Source organism: Nanorana parkeri, unplaced genomic scaffold (genome assembly GCF_000935625.1).
Source record: "Nanorana parkeri isolate BGI_ZX_2015 unplaced genomic scaffold, ASM93562v1 scaffold163, whole genome shotgun sequence".
Taxonomy (NCBI): domain Eukaryota; kingdom Metazoa; phylum Chordata; class Amphibia; order Anura; family Dicroglossidae; genus Nanorana; species Nanorana parkeri.
Window position 1 is genome coordinate 156,022 of NW_017306431.1, and position 18,776 is coordinate 174,797.

Consider the following 18,776-nt stretch of genomic DNA (forward strand, 5'->3'; position numbering starts at 1 on the left):
AAGAACCCTCAAACTTTTTGTTGCAAATTGTCAACAGGGTCACAAGAAACGTTTTGAGAAAGAAAGACGCAAATTAACTGCCAAAGACTTGAGAAGAATCAAACGTGAAGCTCCCAGGAACCCATCATCCTCCGGTGCTGTCATATTCCAGAACTGCAACCTACCTGGAGTGCCCAGAAGTACAACGTGTTCAGTGGTCAGAGACATGGCCAAGGTAAGGGAGGCTGAAACCCGACCACAACTGAACAAGACAGATAAGTTGGAATGTCAAGACTGGGCCAAAAAATATCTGAAGACAAGTTTTTATGGACTGATGAGATGAGAATGACTCTTGATGGACCAGATGGATGGGCCCATGGCTGGATCAGGACCAGGAACAGAGCTCCACTTCAACTCATACGCCGGCAAGGTGGAGGTGGGGTACTGGTGGGCTGGTATTAACGAAGATGAGCTAGATGGACCTTTTCGGGTTGAAGATGGACTCAAAATCAACTCCCAAACCTACTGCCAGGTTTTAGAAGACACTTTCTTCAAGCAGTCGTACAGGAAAAAGTCTGCACCTTCCAAGAAGAATCTGGATTACTTTAAATTGTGTGGTGCTTCAATTCCCTCATTTACTATCTCGTAGTGTTTGTCCTCAGAACTAAGTGGACTTTTCATCCACAAATATGGTGGAAGCCAAACATTGAAGGGCATTGACATACATTAAGTCATATATATGGAGCTATTTCTGAGTTACATGCACATTATGCCCACAAGGGTAAATTGACGGTTTCCTGGATTTACAACCTTTTCAGCCCTACAATGGATATGCTTTACAATCCAAATTGGTATACTTATTAGTGGTCCCACCATTGCCAGTAGGATCCCAAGTCCTTCCCTGTTTGCAAATGAATTACAATCCTAGAGATAGCAATTGCAGTACCAGGATGTATAGCACCCTGAAAACTATAGTAATTATTGGATGGTACATAGCGGCTCCACAGGCACGCTGGGGATATTTTAAAATGTTTTTAGGAAGGGAGGTTTAGGTTATGTTTAACATATTTTGGTGTAATTATGGAGCACAATAAAATTGTGATATTTTTTTCATTTATGTGCGGCAAGACTTTTGTGGGTTTCAGTACCACTGGTACTGGAGGCCCGGACATTTTGCTTCTATTTATGTTTGTCAAACAGTGGACCATCCCCACATTTATCTCGAATTATTATATTCATGAGTGTATATATTTGAACAATATTAATGGCACCCAGTAGGGTGAAGTAGACACACCTGAGACATCCTTTCCTATTTATATATAGAAGAAGATATATCTGTGGAGAGATCATCTATGTCCAATGTTTTTTACTGGAGGACTCATGAGAAAGAAAGCAACATAAGACTAGTTGCCCGTGGTAAACCCAAGTGGGTGCTAGCCTGCATTCTTTAACCTGTATTAGAAACTGGTTGTTATAGGCAACAGACTCACATTTCTTTACTCTGCTTCTCTTAAATCATTATAATTACAATCATGTAAATTACTTCCTCACCCATTGCAGTGAATGTGGTGCCTCCCAGATACGTAATGTAGAAATTAAGCAATATGTTAATTATTGAGATTGCATTTTTGTTTAGTTTACGGGAAGAAATAATTCTTCAAAATGTATCCGATCTCTTCTGACTGCACCAGGCTGATTGACATCGATTGGGCTGAGTTCAGGGAGCCTGCCACTGATATTATTCTAATTAGCGCGTGGGTTTTATGTCACTGCTGCAGATGTATTGAAGGTTTGGCATCCGCTTGTGTGGTAAATGCAAAAGAAAAACAAAGTCGCTTTTCATTTGTTTCTGTAAAACAGTTGGAAGCCAATTTTCTTTGCTAAATTGTAAGCTTCAGGGGAGTCCACAGATGTTTGTCCAGGTCTTATTTTACTAGGTGTTTTTCTCCATCTTGTGGTTTACTATGAATATGCAGTCTACATTTTATATTGTACTGTTGATGTCGTTCTAAATGGCAGTCATGCTAGTCCATTGGTGATAATAGATTGTATTCATTAACAGGGCCATCTCTATTAGGAGACCACCTCAGGGGGCATCTCATTGGGGGACAGCAGGTATATGTGTGTGATTGGGGCGGTGGAGCGGCACAGCCCTTAGCAATCTGTGATGCTCTGTCCGGCTTCCCTCCCAGCTCTCTGATGTCACCGTGTTGCCAGGAGATGAGCAGGGCGCTCTGACTGGCATCCCTGCAAGCTCCTGGCAAACAGTGACGTCAGTGAGCTGGGGGAGAAGCCGGACAGCCCTGCCAGTGGAGCTTCTTGAACGACTATTCACTGACACGACCACCGGACAACCCCCCTTATTTTTTTTTCCTAATGCATTGTGTTTTTACTGGAATTCTAGGGCTGCAGCTAACAATTATTTTCATAATCGATTAGTTAGCCGATTATTGAGTTCGATTAATCGACTAATCGGATTTAAAAAAAAAAAGGGTTCAGTGATGGACTACTAGTTTCTATTGAGATTGTAGTCCATCACGGGAGCAAGCTTGGCGCGGTGGAAGTAAAAAAAAAAGAGTGTGGTGTGCAATATAGTACATTATACAGCGGCGCAGTGCAGAATACCAGCAGCTATAGAGGAATGTAGCAATAGTACATTATACTATAAAGGAATTCCCTGTCATTATTCTGTATTATGGAGAGTCAGTTGGCTTCTGGTGTCCCTGTGCCTTTAAGGAGTAATGGGATACCTCCTGGAATACCTGCACTCAGTTTAGCAATTGCTATATATGCTCCAAGATGGAGGCTCTTATAGTCTTAGGTCTACACCATACAGAGGAGCCTTGACTCGGCAGTGCGGCTTGTACATTTTTGTAAAAGATGTGCAACTAAAACTTCTGCTTTTAACACTTGGGCCTCATTCACACTGCTAACAGCCAGCCCGTACAGATCCATGCGGCGCGCACGGGCGCATTGGGCCGCTCCTGGGAAGTACAGATGCTGCGTGTGATTGTACGCAGCAGCCTGTTCTTCACTATGGGACTACGCGGCCATACGCCACCCTACGCTCACCCAAACTGCACATCCGTGCGGGTGTCTGTGCTCGGACGAAGACAGGATGCATCCTGTCTGCGTACGAGTACGGACGCTCGCACCCTTATACGGATGTGCAGCTCGGGTGAGCGTACGGCCACGCACTCCCATAAAGAAGAACAGGCTGCTGCGTGCAATCACAAGCAGCAGCTGCCCTTCCTGGAGCAGCCCGATACGGCAGTGCACGCCACGTAGATCTGTACGGCCCGCCTCTACGTTGTGTGAATGAGGCCCAATAGTTAGACAGTGTAATTTGTTTTTTTGCAGGCTAGCTGGTAACGTGCGCTGAGAAAGCTTTGTGAGCGGTTGCCACATTTGTTTTGATGGTGAGATAGAACACCAACATTTGGCTTTAAGTTGGCCATACCATTTGACACAGTTTAATTTCCAGCATAATAAGGGGTTGATTTACTAAAGTAAAAAAGCTGTTCACTTTGCAAGGGAATTTTTCTTTGTGGCTTAGTGGATGAGATAACTTCCATCATATGCAAGAATAAATACCATTTTTTTTAACTTTCCTTACATGTGATTGTGTATTCTTTGCAAAATGGAATTTCACCTCATTCACAAAGCTATGGGATAATCCTTAGCTTTCCTAGCAAAACAAAAAAATCCCTTGCAAAGTGAAGAGCTTATTTGCATTAAGTAAACCAACCCCAATATCTCATCAGTGGGTCCTCAAGAAAAAGAAATACGTATGAAAGAGCTAGCATAGTTATTACAGTTACCAGCAACAACCTAATAATGAAAAACATTTTAACCATTTTACATGGTATGAGCTTTGAAGTCTTAAAATGAACGTTTCCTCTGCTGAGAAAGGAGGATATGCCTCCAGTCAGCAAATACTTACATGTCCCCAATGCCGCACCAATTCATTATGCCTCTGAGATTAGGGTACGTAAGCCCTGCCTAAGCTCCAAACTGACTTCTCAGAGCTTACAGTGAGCTATGCACACCTTCCCCAGCCCCATGTGACAGCACGGGTCCAATCACAAGGCATTTAGTGTTGTAACATGTACAAAGGTGAATGAGACACATGCTCACCCATACCTGGAAATGCCGGGTATTTCTCCCCAGGCTGAGCAGCTCAACAAAGTGGCGCGGGAGCAATGAAGGGGAGGTGGGAAGTTACTTAAAGCAGCTGTAGATTGTGGTTGTATCCGTGCTATGACTGAGGGGGTGTTTGAATTGTATCGGTGGTATGTGTTCAGTGTAGATGGAAATAGTAAAGTCGTCATAAAATGGCTGATTTACTTTTCTCTTCTGTAATGAGATGGAGATCAGCAGGAGGCACCAGTGAGAGCTGAGAATTGTTGGTTCTCCCTCTGAAACCCACATTAGGTATTCTAAGGTTTGAAGCCGCATCCAGCCGTGTGGGCAGCTAAAGGGTAATTCCACTTGAAAAATATAACAATGAAAGAATCTGAGAAAAAAAAATAATATAGCCTATATCATTGTTACACAAGCAACTTTGTAATGTTTTGTTATTAAAAAATTAGCTTCCCATTTACAACTATAAATGCTGCAATGTTCTAAATCTGCCAAAAAAGTTCAATGCAATATGGCGACCTGGAGGCGTTCTATACACAGTTGGTATATGGGACGCCCACAGAAATGTCACTTCCTGCTTTTTTGCTTTTGCGATTGGCTGACTGATTTTCCCAGAAGTCTGCACTAAGATACAATTATCATTTTTGCCTCCCCTCGCAAAAGGAATGTAATTTTTTGGTGAGATACTCCGTAAGGGTTAATTACTACTAAAGGGATGCCGACACTGCACCTTTCCTCATTACAACACAGAAAGCCCACCAGCTGTTTATAATGAAGCCGACCCTCCCATTCAGGAATCGGTTTGGTAAGGACACGCTGCAACAGCTTTTTTTCACAGAAACAGAAACATATCGGAATCTGCAACAATGTTTGTTAAAATGCTTGTAATGTACACAGATCACCCACAGAGGACGGATTTTTTTTTCCTCAACAAAAGTGGAATTACTCTTTAGGTTTTTAGTCTCCTTTTATAGGTATGCCTTGGTTTGAACATTTTTATTATGGTGGCAGGTTCTCTTTAACGCAAAGCACAGCAAAGTATATCAATACGGCACATATTGACGCATGCATTTCTAGCTCTCTGGTGCAACTACTAGTCCTCCTCTTCATGACAGTGCTGGCAAGTCTGCCTTATAATAAACTGATATGAACCACATCCCTTGCCAGATTTACAACATAAACGGACTGTGTTTCTTTCTTTCAGCCAACAGATGGCGCTCTGCCTACAGCAAGTATACAAGTGAGCAGTACCAGTAGCTGAAGACCATATGCCAGAGATACTGAGCATGCAGACTGTAGTTTATATCACTCCCTTCCTAACTTTTCTAGGAACTGGTGACTCATATAACAACAACTAATTAGTGAGGTTGTCATGCTTGCAAAGGGGCATATTCAGGACCTGGGCAGTCTGTGGCAGGTACAAACAATGTTTAGTGCAATATATTTGCACTTATTTACAGCATGTTAATGCCAAACCTATATGGCTGAACGAAGTACTGATGGGGTGGTCATAATAATCTGGCCACTCAGTGTATGTGTGTGTGTGTTAAAGCGTACCTGATGTCATATATTTTTTTTGAATGTTGCATTAATGTAGGTGAACCAATATACACTTCCAGGTATTTGCTGCTCAAAGAGATCACAGTACTCCTGGCATTGCCTTCATTTTCCTTTGTCCTTAGCAAGCCATTGCCATCCTTGTTCAGGCATCATTCAGGGTCAGCATCTACTCTTTAAAAACAGCCCGAGATGTCACAATCATGTAAATCACGGTGTCCCTGCAGTGGTCCAGGTTGTGTATACACCATACACAGTTGAGCCCCCTGCTGTTGATTCTCACTTTGTGACTTGCTTCAGGCCTCATTCACACACAACGCAAGAGCAAAATTGTATATTGCGTATATTCGTATATGCGTGCACTATATGCAATCCCAGAATGCATCATTCGTAATAGAAATTTTAATGAACTGTACGCGTTTACCTGCGTATACGTGCGCAAACATGCGTATGTGCGTAAAATACGAAGAAATACGCTGCCCGGACGCATCTCGGTTTCATTCTGTTTTTGCGCATTTTAACGCTACGCAAATATACGGCTCCATACGCAGCTACCGTGTTTCCCCGAAAGTAAGACCTACCCCGAAAATAAGACCTAGCACTATCTTCAGGGATACCGTTCACTCCTCCCCCAGCCAAGTAAGACATCCCCCGAAAATAAGACCTAGTGCCTTATTTTGTGCAAAAAAAAAGTAAGACAGTGTCTCATTTTCGGGGAAACACGGTATGTGTATGGAGCCATTTATTTGCATATGGGACAATAAGCAGGTACACACATATACGCGCGTATATGCACGACAGTGTGAATGAGGCCTAAAAGTTTCAATATTACAGTTTGCAGCCGGGTATACGCTGGTAGATTTGCCTACAAACGTTCATACATCAGAACATTCGATAATGCCATCAAACATGGTGCTTGTTGTACAAAATTTCATTGGCTTTTAACATTCGATTTTGGAATAAGTGAAGTTTTTTAAATGATAACCACGTTCACTATTCGAATTTCGTTAGTTTGAGGAAACAAAAACTCCATCCTGCTCCTTTGATCCATTCTCTCTATGCTCTTAATTGATCATCAATTTGACCCCATTAACTATTATCGCCTGAGCTCTGCTCCTGATATCCTGTTTTAGGGCGGCTCCTTGCCCTTGCAGGGTCCTATGGACCAACTCTTGTGTGTGCTAGTAAGCACGGCAAACCACTCCCATGTTCCACACTCCTCCTTCCTCCCTCCTCCAAGCTAGTAGATAAACAGTTGCTGGAGACTGATCTTGTACTGGACAGGAAGTGAAGGGAAATTGACCTGAGAGAGTTGGAGCTGTTCAATAACATGATGACTGTAAGTGTTTGGGCAAATTTGTTTGATCTGGATTCATTATTGAAACAAAAGTTTAAGAGTTTAAAAATACTACTTTAAAACTGCCTTCCTGATGACCAATGACATCTCTCTCCAGGACTGCACATCTCAGCCAGCCTAATCATATTCACTTACATAGAGCTGAAAACTGCCCTTTATATGATAAAAGCACATTATTTTTTATTGCACTGGTGTAACCTTAAATAAGAACTCCATGCGTTGTAAAAATGAACCCTTCCAGTGGGGCTACCCCTGTCATGCAAGGGTTAAGTGTTTGTTTTGGTCTAGGGGGCTAAAATAAAAATGCGATCTGCTGTCCCGCCTGGCTACTATATCTGTCCATGCAGCTTCTTCTCCCCTGTGCTCTGGCAGTCTAAGGACTGCTGACATCATCGCATCTTATATGAATACATTGAATTACATTAAACGTGAGGACACCAACAGATGACGCTATGCAGGGACATTCCACAGAAGTAGTGGAGCCGGAGAGAGGTGAGCGGGCACTGCCGCAGGACTGAGGATCCGATGAGTGCATCTTCTCTATTCCGGCGCCTAGACTAAAACAAGAACTTCACACTTGCAGTGCACGGGGTAGCCCCACTGCAAGGGTTCATTTTTAAAATCCCGGAGTTGTTCTTTAACAAGAGGTTCTTGCTTGTTGGGTGTTCTAATAACAATGTTATAACAATGTATCTATTTTTTATTCATTTGTTTATTCTTTTTTTGCCATGTAGCTTTTTGAAGCCAGGGTATGGCAGAGGGGTATCATATGCTCAGGTGTTGGCCCTACTGCGAGGGTAAATTTTTTTAAATACCCGGAGTTTCTCTTTAGGGCTCGTTTCTACCAGCCTGAGCACTCATCGCATGTCCTGTGCCCGGAACGCAAAGGATTTCCTGGCATTCTGGGGCAGGAGGGGGCGTGGCAGTGCCATTCATGTCAATGGCACTGCTGACAGCCCAAGCTCGCAGTGCCATCGGCCCCAAAGGACAGGGCGGTAGAACAATGCCCTGCGTTCCAGTGCAGCACGATCGCAAAAAATAGTGCATGTATTGGAACGCAGGGCATTGTTTCACCAGGCGGTCCTGTGCGGCCGATCGCACTGCGAGCAGGGGAACTTGTCAGCAGTGCCATTGACATGAAGGGCACTGCCATGCCCCAGAACGCAAGCAGACTTTGTTCATGCGATCTCTTGCATACTGGGCACGGGACAGTGCGATAAGCACAGGGGGCGGGTGGAAACAAACTTTCTTTTTGTACAGCTAGTGGCACATAGAGGAAAATATACTGGTTCTCTTTTCACACAAATGTGAACTGGCCTAACACTTTATTGTTTGTGAAAGAATTCTTTTTAAACTGCTGATGTTGTTTCTAAAGCAAAGTAACTTCAACAAAAGGGAAACATTTACATTTGTTAACACCAGGCAACGGAAATGTCTGCTCGGGTTCCCAACAAGACCATACATGGCTGTGACACATGCAAAAAATATACACATACTTCACAAATCACATCAATTTTATGCAACACACTGATCACCCACAGATTCACTTGCTTTAGAAATAAACTCACCAACAAAAGTCAAACCCGAAGTTTCATAAAAAATAGGATTTAATAATAATATTCACTACTAGAAGAAGCTACAAAGACGTTCTGTCCCCCATCTCACCAAATACTGTTTATCCTCTAATGCAGTCACCCGGGCTCCTCTATGGACCTCCTTAGAACTCCATACTCCTATACAGATCTAATTTGGTCTACAGACCACATTCTCACCAAGACTGCAAATGTTGTCCTATCCAAAGTTGTGGCGCCCAGTAGCACTCTCAGGGCTTTTGGATTTCTATGCAAGGAAGGCTTTTACAGGTAACTAACATGCAAAGAATACATTAAAGTAGTATTGAACTCTCAAGCTTTTTTTTAAATACTGAATCCAGATCAAACAAATATACATTGCCCAGCAAAGATTTCTTTACAATTTTGCCCAAGCACTTAGTCATCATGTTTTCAAACAGCTCCAACTCTCTCAGCTCAGCTTCCCTGAACTTCCTGTCCAGTACAAGATCACAAGAAATACAGCATATCCTCCACCTAGCTTGGAGAAAGGAGAGGGGAGCAGGGAGAAGGGGAGTGGATTGCCTTGCTGTGTCTGTGCATTGGTGGAGACACACCGAGCCTACTAGCACATGCAAGGGTGGCTCCATAGGACCCTGCAAGGGAAAGGAGCCACCCTAAGACAGGATATCAGGGCCAGTGCTCAGGGAACAAGCTGACTCTGCAAAAAACTAAAACGTTTAAACCTCAAGGAGCAGCATTCATTGTAAGTAATTCAATCAGCATTTGAAATAGCTTATAAACATTTTCAATTTAATAGCGCTTTAAATGCACATATAATCTTATGGGAAGATTTCTGTTGCCTGGAATATCTGGTGACAGGCTCTCTGTATGAGTTTAGTCACCCTATTGCGCTGCAGTAAAGCGCATTACGTACACTGCTGAGATGCGGTGATGACGGACGTGCATTGTGCTGCCAGAAATGCCACCTTCACTTTTTTGGTAGCCCATTCAAATGATTCTAGGCATCATTCAACACGGAAAGACTGGGGACACCTTGTAAAAGAGTTACTGCAAAACCCACAATATAGAGTATTACAACCCACATAATGTGTGTTTTGATGTTATGTGTTCATATGTCCCCCTGAAAAATGGTTAAATCTCATATCACTACGAAGACCCAACCTCTGACACCCAAAAACATGGAGAAGTAAATTTCACTGATTCAATATTCAACAACCCATCGTAGACACATTAGTGAAGGTGGTACATATTCCCTACTAAGATACACTAAATGAACAATAATGTTCCTTCAAAATTTTACATTGGTTGTCTAGGAGCTGGCAACAAACCATCAATACAAAGTGGTCTCAGGACCAAAATGACTTGACTCTTTGTCATGATGCTCTCAACAACCGTACCAAAAAACTCAGCCAAACCATCAGAATTGACATGTCTGGCCTAATGGTTGGTGCAGCATATTGAGATAGTTGCCCAGACCCACAAAGTGTCAAAATGGAGGACACCGAAGACATTATTTGACACTATTACCTGAAACATTGACTCTATAATGATCTTAGAAGGAATGTCAGAAACACAGACAGACTCCAGGGATTGCTTCCTAAGGATCTGGCAGCTCTGGTTTAAATCATTAGGGAGCAGAGCCCTTGAATTCTCATCCTAAATCTCTAATAAGCAAGTGAAGTGATGCCATTGCTGAGAAGCTGCTTTCGTCTTTGGAAGCCTTACAGTGACCCTGTTGCTTGTATACATCAAATCCAGCCCAATAAACCCTGTAAAGGAAGGAACTAAATATTTCTTTTCCCAGGGGTCGGTGGGCTCTCTTGCAGAGCTGGAAGCATTTCTACTATCTGACATTTGTAGGTGTTTGATTGTGTGTCTCCTGCTGTCTGCTGCAACATCACTACTTTGTCCTATAGCAGTGGCAGGCAACCTCGGCACTCCAGCTGTCTTGAAACTACAAATCCCATGAGGTATTGCAAGACTCTGATAGCCAAAGGCATGACTCACAGAGGCAGGATGGCGTTTGTACTTTCACCATTGAGGTTGCGTACCCCGGTCTTATAATGACATAGCAGCCAGTAGAAGGAACCACAGCACCCAACGGATGCCCATCAGATACCCAGAAGCCCTGGATTGCAGAGGTGTTTTTTTAGCTCTGCAAGAGAGAGGAGATTTCACTTGCCACCCCACTATAGAAGAATGTATACAGAAGTATAAAGAAGCTACTTGATGATGTACTGTCAATTGGTTTATTATTAAAACCCTCTTACTTCTAGTGATAGCTTCTTTAACGGAGAGCTATGGGGTTAGGGCTTTTCCCCATAGTTCTCCTTAGGGTAACGGGAGGACACAAACTAGCGTCCTCCCGTCACCCTAAGCTCAGTATACCGCGAGCTACAACTTGCGGTATACTGAGACGCCGCAGCTGAAGCGGATCCCGACAATTATGTCTGGATCCGCCCAGCTGCGTGACTGATAGCTGGCTCTGCCTATCTAGAGGCAGATCCAGCTGTACCCGCCCCCTCCCCCATCCGTTCCGCCAGTCAGCGCTGGAGGATCGGGGAGGGGGCAATCCAGCCCCTCCCCTGTCATGGCAGAGGGCCGTGACAGGATCGAGAAGTGAGTGAACGCCGGTATGTGTTCGCTCACCTCCCGATCTACTCAGCCGACCTGTGACAGTCTCATTGTCACAGGTCGGCTAGAACTATGAGGTGAGTGAAAATCACTCACCTCATAGTTCTCCTTAAAGGATCTTGCCCTCTCCCATCTTACTTGACCTCCTTTTACACACCTCTGATCAGCAAGCAACCTGGTCCTGGCTCTGGGCTCAGTCCACTTCTATTGTAGCAGTACTGAGCATGCATGGCCTATTTTCCATAGACCCTAATGGAAAAGCCTTCAACTCACAGGCTTGTACTTTTGTATATAGCAAACCTTTTAGACCCTTGCAGAGAATATAACTTTATATACTGAAAGTGTTCAATAAGACTTTTGAAACTAAAAACCCAATTAGCAATGTTATACTTTAGCATTGAAGTTTAAAGGAGTTCTAATATCCCATCATATACTATCCTATTCTAACATCAGCATTGTAATAGGAATACATACTAGAGTTGTTTTTGATAATGCAATCAAAGATCACTTTTATGTGGTGAGTGCTGCCTTCCGTGTGCCCATCACTTCACACAAATCCCTGGATTCCCAGTGTGCTTTGCATCTCTTTCCCTGCTGCTTGATGTGATGCAATCTCCATTTTTCAAGACTCTACATCCCATCATGCATTGCTTATAATAATGTTACATTGTTCAGTTGTTGAGTTGTAGTTCAGATGGCAGGATCTATGAGAGTTGTGACACAGGGCTGATTTAAATGGTGTCAGTGCATTGAAGAAATACATCCTATGGGCATCTTCAATAAGTAAGTTTACAAACCACTCGTTGGATCTTGTTATTAGGAGTGGGATAGAACTTTTGGCTATTCAATATAGAAATACAGATTTATTTTGAGTTTTTTTGAGTTTTTGACCATAGATACCCTTTAAAATTTTTCATGCCTGTTTTCTCTTCCATGAGCTCTCTGGATTCCATGTGTAAGAGTATGTTCAAATGAAGCCTGCTCAGAATTGGGGGGTGGATTTATCAGTTGATATCTTATCTCTAAGGATGTTCTCCTTCGTTTATGGACACATCTTTTTGGAGTGCATTTGTTGTATGGAAATTTTCATTCTCCAAGTATCTGTCTTGTACCTCTCCACTTACCTGATAGGCTATTCAGACAGGTTGAATTTTCTCTCTCCCCATCTCACTCAAGTGGCTGAATTTTGATAAATTACATGTTAGAGACAAGAAAGGAATTTATTATCCTCTCTGTATTTTCTGTGGAATATTATTAAGGATTCTGACATTGCCCCCTGAGAAGTATGACCTTAGGGCAGACATTCATCAGCCACCTTTTTCTGTGCTGTGTTTACCTGCCATCTTTTAGGGACAAAGAGTACATAGAGAAATGTTCTGTTACCTTTTACTGTTGTCCATTGCCTTCCATGTCTCTTCCACTCTTTATGGAGGAAAAATGAGGGTGACTACAATTGTGTGCACAAGCTCTTAATTTTTTTGTGTTTTGTAAACGATGACACAGTGAGCATCTTTTGCTGGAATTTTATTAGAATGTCCCTTTTAACACGTTAGGTGTATGTGCCTTCAATGCAACATTTCCTGTGCTGTGGCATTGGGTTGAAAGTAGCAAAGAATCAGCAGGCTTGATTTGTAGATCTCAAGTTAGTTTCTGACTGTTCATATTAGATTGAATAGTAGAATGCTTCATCTTGGGTCATGTTCACACCATCTTCCTATGAGATTGTTGGTCAATGCCCAACAAGAATGTTCCTTTTTAACACGTTAGGTGTATGTGCCTTCAATGCAACATTGGGTTGAAAGTAGCAAAGAATCAGCAGGCTTGATTCGTGGACCTCATAGACCTCAAGTCAGTTTCTGACTGTAGATCTGCTTTGAAGTTCATATTAGATTGAATAGTAGAATGCTTCATCTTGGGCCATGTTCACACCATCTTCCTATGAGATTGTTGGTAAATGCCCAACCTGTAGTTCACACCATGACCCAATTGTCATCCCCACACAGCTCCCTCCTCATGTATCACTTGCCTCTCCCTTTTAGATTGTAAGCCCTCAGGGGCAGGGCCCTCCTTACCATCTTGTCTTGAATTGTATTGCGATTGTAATGTCTTCCTTATACTGTAAAGCGATGCGCAAACTGTTGGTGTTATATAAATTGTGGATAATACACAGAAAAAGTTTAATTTTACAAAAAGCAAAGGCAGTGGCGTTAATGGTACCATTATTAGCAGAAATGAGCGCAGGGGTGGTTGGGGGTACATGTAACATGAAATATCATATAAGTCAACTTTAGTATAACACTACTATTTAGGTCAAGCAGGCGCACACCATTCATCCAAGAGGCAGCTTGAGGGATGCTGTATGTTCTAATATGTCATTATTAAGTCGATTAGAAGCCACCCAGTCAGGTTTCTTTTCCACCCATTTATGGCTCCCTCCTGTTTTTAAGTGATCTTAATAGTAGTTACATGTTAGATGAACACCCTGAAACCACTTTTATGAATGGTCTGGGATCTTCTGATATCAAAAGCGGTGTATCCTTCACAGTAGGATTTTAATGATGTTACATGTGTTTCAATGTGTAGTCCATGACAGGAGTGAGCTTGGAGCGGTGACTACTTTACAACACACACAGGGACCATGGGGAACAAAAGTGGCCCCCCTCTAGAAGGAAGGACAGTGTCAGCACCAATTCAGAGATGATTTGAGGGTCTACAGCTGAGTGATACACAAATAAGGTACATTATTGTTAATAGTTCAGGTACATGAATGCATTTCTAAGATTTAACTCCTGAGTTTAGTGTCACTCTAAGCAAGTTAGTAAGTAAAAAAAAAAAATTCATAATTAGCAAACTGACAAACAAGTGAAACTTTATTAACTAAAAACAGACTGCTATCTGGAAAAATGTGTATACAGTGTCCAGCAAAAGAGTCTATACTTTGTAAAATAATCTATATATTTTCCATAAAGTTTAATTGAATTGTAGGGAATAATAGAAATCATTGGTCTCTATGGAATTTGGTGTTTGCTGGACACAGTATTCCGTTCCACCCACCACGTGGGATCACACAGTAGGTATAAAGAACATGTTTCTTGCAGAGACGCCAGCATAAAGAGTGGATTTCATAGACCAGACACCACCCACCTCTTGACGTTTGGTCTCCACTGTGAGTCATTATTTTATATTTTCAATTAATTCCACAGAAGGAACATTTAGGGTGTAGCTGTATTCTTGACACAGGAAATACCTTTTCATCCTGCTTAATGTCACCGGTGGATCACAGATACTGTATACACAACTGTACGGAACACATGGAAAACACGGCATCTTCCAGTACCCAAAAATAACTCCCTATACTTCAAGCGCAGAGTCATGCCGGAGACATTTCAGCAATAACACTAATATGAATGCTTGCAGGCTAAGGTCAGCGTCTTGTTAATTCATTACTCTCATCCATTAAATAAAGACTTAATGACGGCACTCAGCTGCGCATAGAATGAAGTGAGTCAATGTGAAGTTGGCAATAAAGGCACGGGGCAGCTGGCCAGTATTCAATTGAGTCACTTGGGCACAGTGTACCAGAGAGAAGTGAAGCTGTTTTAGTGAAGAGTAACATTATTAAGACTTTCATTCTTTTGAAAGAAATCATCATTGCAGCCTAAACCAATAATTTACAGATTCCTTGAAGTTTTTGGTTGTCTTCAAAGGTTTGAAATGAAGGATAAGGAATGGGCGTCTATAAACAATACAGTATGAGAGAGGTGGCAAATGCCCCCTGGGCCACTCCCAACAGATTATAATCAGCACAAAACAATGGTCAATATGAACAATAGCATCATGGATTTTAGGCGTGAAAATGGCAGCTGCAAAACACCCCATAGCATACACATGCATTTTTAGCTAAGGCCCATTCACACCGGAGTTCTACACAATAGCGTGCATTGGGTTGCTATGCGGTGAGAACAAGTATCACATGCACTCAGAGGCGTAACTGGAAACTTCAGGGCCCCAGTGCAAGAAATTATGAAGGGAACAGCTAGAAATGTGAATTGTGCCTTAGCAGCACCCTGAAAAGTGTATTAGGGGGCAAAATGGCATCTGACCAAAATGGCTTTCTAAACTGATTTCAACAGTTTGCTTTTTCTTTATATGTTCATCTTCACGCCAGATCTGCTAAGACACAGGTCAGAGGTAGCAGTGCCTGAGATGTCACGCTGCAAGTACACAGCTATGAGGCTGTAGATGCAGGAATGCCTACTGTGCACTGTGACATACCAGAGAGTGCTCTGCGCTTTCTCCAGACAAAAAGTAGATTTCAGGGATGTGAGAGAACATGTAAATCCCGGATATGAGGAAAAAAGCCAGGACCCCAGCACTACAAGGAAATACCGCTAGCCATTGTGCTACCCATTGACAATAGTGATACAAATACATTGGTGGGAATGATCAAACCTGGAGCAGTTACCCATGGCAACCAATCAGCTTCTATCATCAGTTAGGTAAAGATTTGAAAATGAAAGTGAGAAGCTGATTGGCTACCATGCACAGCTGCTCCAGATTTTTATAAATTCCCCTTGTTGTTTACAGAGTAGTGGAAGAAGCAATGATATTCTGTTCTTTTAGCCTTCATTTCACACGAGAAACCGCCGGCCCGTACAGATCTGTGCAGCGTGCCCTGCCGAATTGGGCCGCTCCCCGGAAGGATAGGTGCTGCGTGCGATTACAGGCAGCAGCCTGTCCTTCTCTATGGAATTACGCGGCCCTACGCTCACCTGAACTGCCCGTCCATGTGTGTGCCCCTGCTCAGACACAGACAGGATCCATCCAGTCTGTGTACGAGTACGGACACCCGCACCGACGGGCAGTTCAGGTGAGCGCAGTGCACAGTGAGAGAAGGAAAGAGGAGACCAGAAGGGGGCTGTGTCCTATGTAGTCCATCACAAATGAAGTAGGCAAGGCTGACGTGCTTAGGATTCCAAAGCTGAAAAGGCCGCGTGTTGGAGGTCAAACAGTTTCTGGCGCATCAACAGTTATTTCTCTGTACTTGCAGTGCATTTGCAGTAAACTAAACATGAGACTGTAGTCCATCACAGGAGTGAGCTTGGAGCGGTGACTACTTTACAACACACACAGGGACCATGGGGAACAAATGTAGCCACCCTCCAGAAGGAAGGACAGTGTCAGCACCAATTCAGAGATGATTTGAGGATCTACAGCCGAGTGATACACAATAAAGATACATTTCTGTTAATAGTTGAGGTAATTAAATACATTTTGAAGATTTCACTCCAGAGTTCAGTGTCACTCTAAGTAAATTGTAGCTGGCCGATGGCCTAGTACCGTTGCAAGTTCCGGTTTGCTTCATAGCATTACGTCCCGTTATGTTCTGTTGCCATAACTCTTCCCAGAACACAGAGGCACCACATAAAACCTCAGAACACGCAACAGCCAAGACCTTTGTGTAAAATGCATTTTTAATTTTTTTTTCACATACCCAATCCAAATAAAATTTCTCTTAAATGCTTTCATAGACTTAACAGCAAATCTGGTTCGTATCAGGGCAGACTTGTTGCATTGAAGACATTAATGTGGCCTGCCCATTCTGCCAAGAATTTGTTTGCAAAGCTGGACCCCGTACTGTAAACTGTTGTACAGCATAGATCACCCTGTAGCTTATCTTCTTTCTAATAATTTCCCTTTGACACTAGGTAGAGAGAAATACCGTTAGTAACTTACTTAGGTCTATCATTTGGGTTGGAAAATAAAGCAAAGAACAAAAAGGCAAAGAGTAATGTTCAAAGTGGAACCGTTGTATAGCAGGAGTAGGCAACCTCAGCACTCCAGCTTTGCTGAAACTACAAATCTTGCATGCCTCTGCCTCTAGAAGTCATGCCTGTGACTGTCAGAGTCTTGCAATGCCAGCTGGAGTGCCGAGGTTATCTACCCACTGTATACAGACCCGACTACAGTAGGCTAAATTCAGTTTTTTCCTTAAATCAGTCTTTTTACCACGTCACACTGTAAGCTTATGTTTTAAAAATATTTTTTTTAGAAAGGATGACTCTACAGGTGGTTGGTCTTTTATTTTCCACTTGTTTGCCGAGGTGGGGTATCTGCCATTCTGTACTACTTAGCTGCAGTGGCAGGATCACAAAGAAAATTACAAATCCTTTTACAGGTGAAACCATTCACATACTGTATATGCATTTACCTTTGTGTGTGCCTGGAGTTCAGCTTTAAGACTATATGTCATCCCCGTCATGTGTTACAATAAAACACTTCTGGATGTGTCACAGGCCTACTTATTTCAGTCCAGCATGGCATGTAGTGGGATTTAAGCAAGGGCCAGCCAGGGCTGTTTCCACTTCCCAGACCAACCATAAGCTTAAGTAAAATTTAATATCACACTATCCATTGCAATAATGTATGCACCATTTACGGCTAGCAGATCAGGCAAATCCAACATTTCTTGTAGAATAAAAGGTTGTTCACAGCAGCACAGGCTACACAAAGCCTGACCAGGCATCTAGAGCATTGTACCCTATTCACATTGCGTACCCCCTGTCCTCAGCATATGGCAAACATGTAATGACTGTTTTATTAAAAAAAAAAAAAAAGAAAAATAGTCCTCGGATTGCATATTAGAATTTATTATGAATACATTTCCAACATATTCTAGAATAGATTTATAGAGATTTACATCTTTTCTTTAAAAAACAAAACAAAAAAAAGAAAAAAAAATGTAGGAAACTTGAATAATCACTTCATGTGTCATTTAGTTATACAGAAATTGTCAGAATTCGGTTACACTCATTCCATGGTAATCTCTCTATTACTGCAGTTGCGGATGTACATGGGGTGCGCTTACCTAGATATACAGGAATGTCATTTGTTTAAAAGTCAGTGAATGGTGTGAGCGTCAATGGCTTATTCAGTCCTAGAACATGAAAGCTAGGTTTCTCCAGCTTATCATGACCGGGAAGTGATAAGAGTTGTTCTGTTGATATTCCTAATGAAGATTTACTTTTGCTTCATGCACACTGAACGATGTATTGAGATAGCATTGGTTTATGTTCAAGGCATTCTGAATGTCACGAGCCATTTGTCATGAATTATTCATGGTCACCACCAGGAAACGGCTCTTAAGGTCATAAAGTGAAATCTTAAAAAGGAGGATATTGTAGGGGCACATTCACCAAATATTACTGTCCGCGTATGCACAGAGAATAGATCCAAGCTTTATACGTACAGTTTGTGTCAGTTAAAAATACTTTTTTTTTTGTTTTGGATAGAATAGGGAAGAATTGGAACCGCTGTCAGGTTTTTACTGCTCCATTACAGAGATTTCCATTCACTTACTTCCCAGTAAAAAATGGCTTTACTAGATAGTTGGAGATTTTCCCTCACTTCGTAGCAGAGACAAATAAAATATAAATTTTATATATTATCTATAATTATATATATTTTTGTATACATATATATTTTTTTCTAGTTATTTTTTCTATGCAGAAAAGGGGAAGGCTAAAACCCCT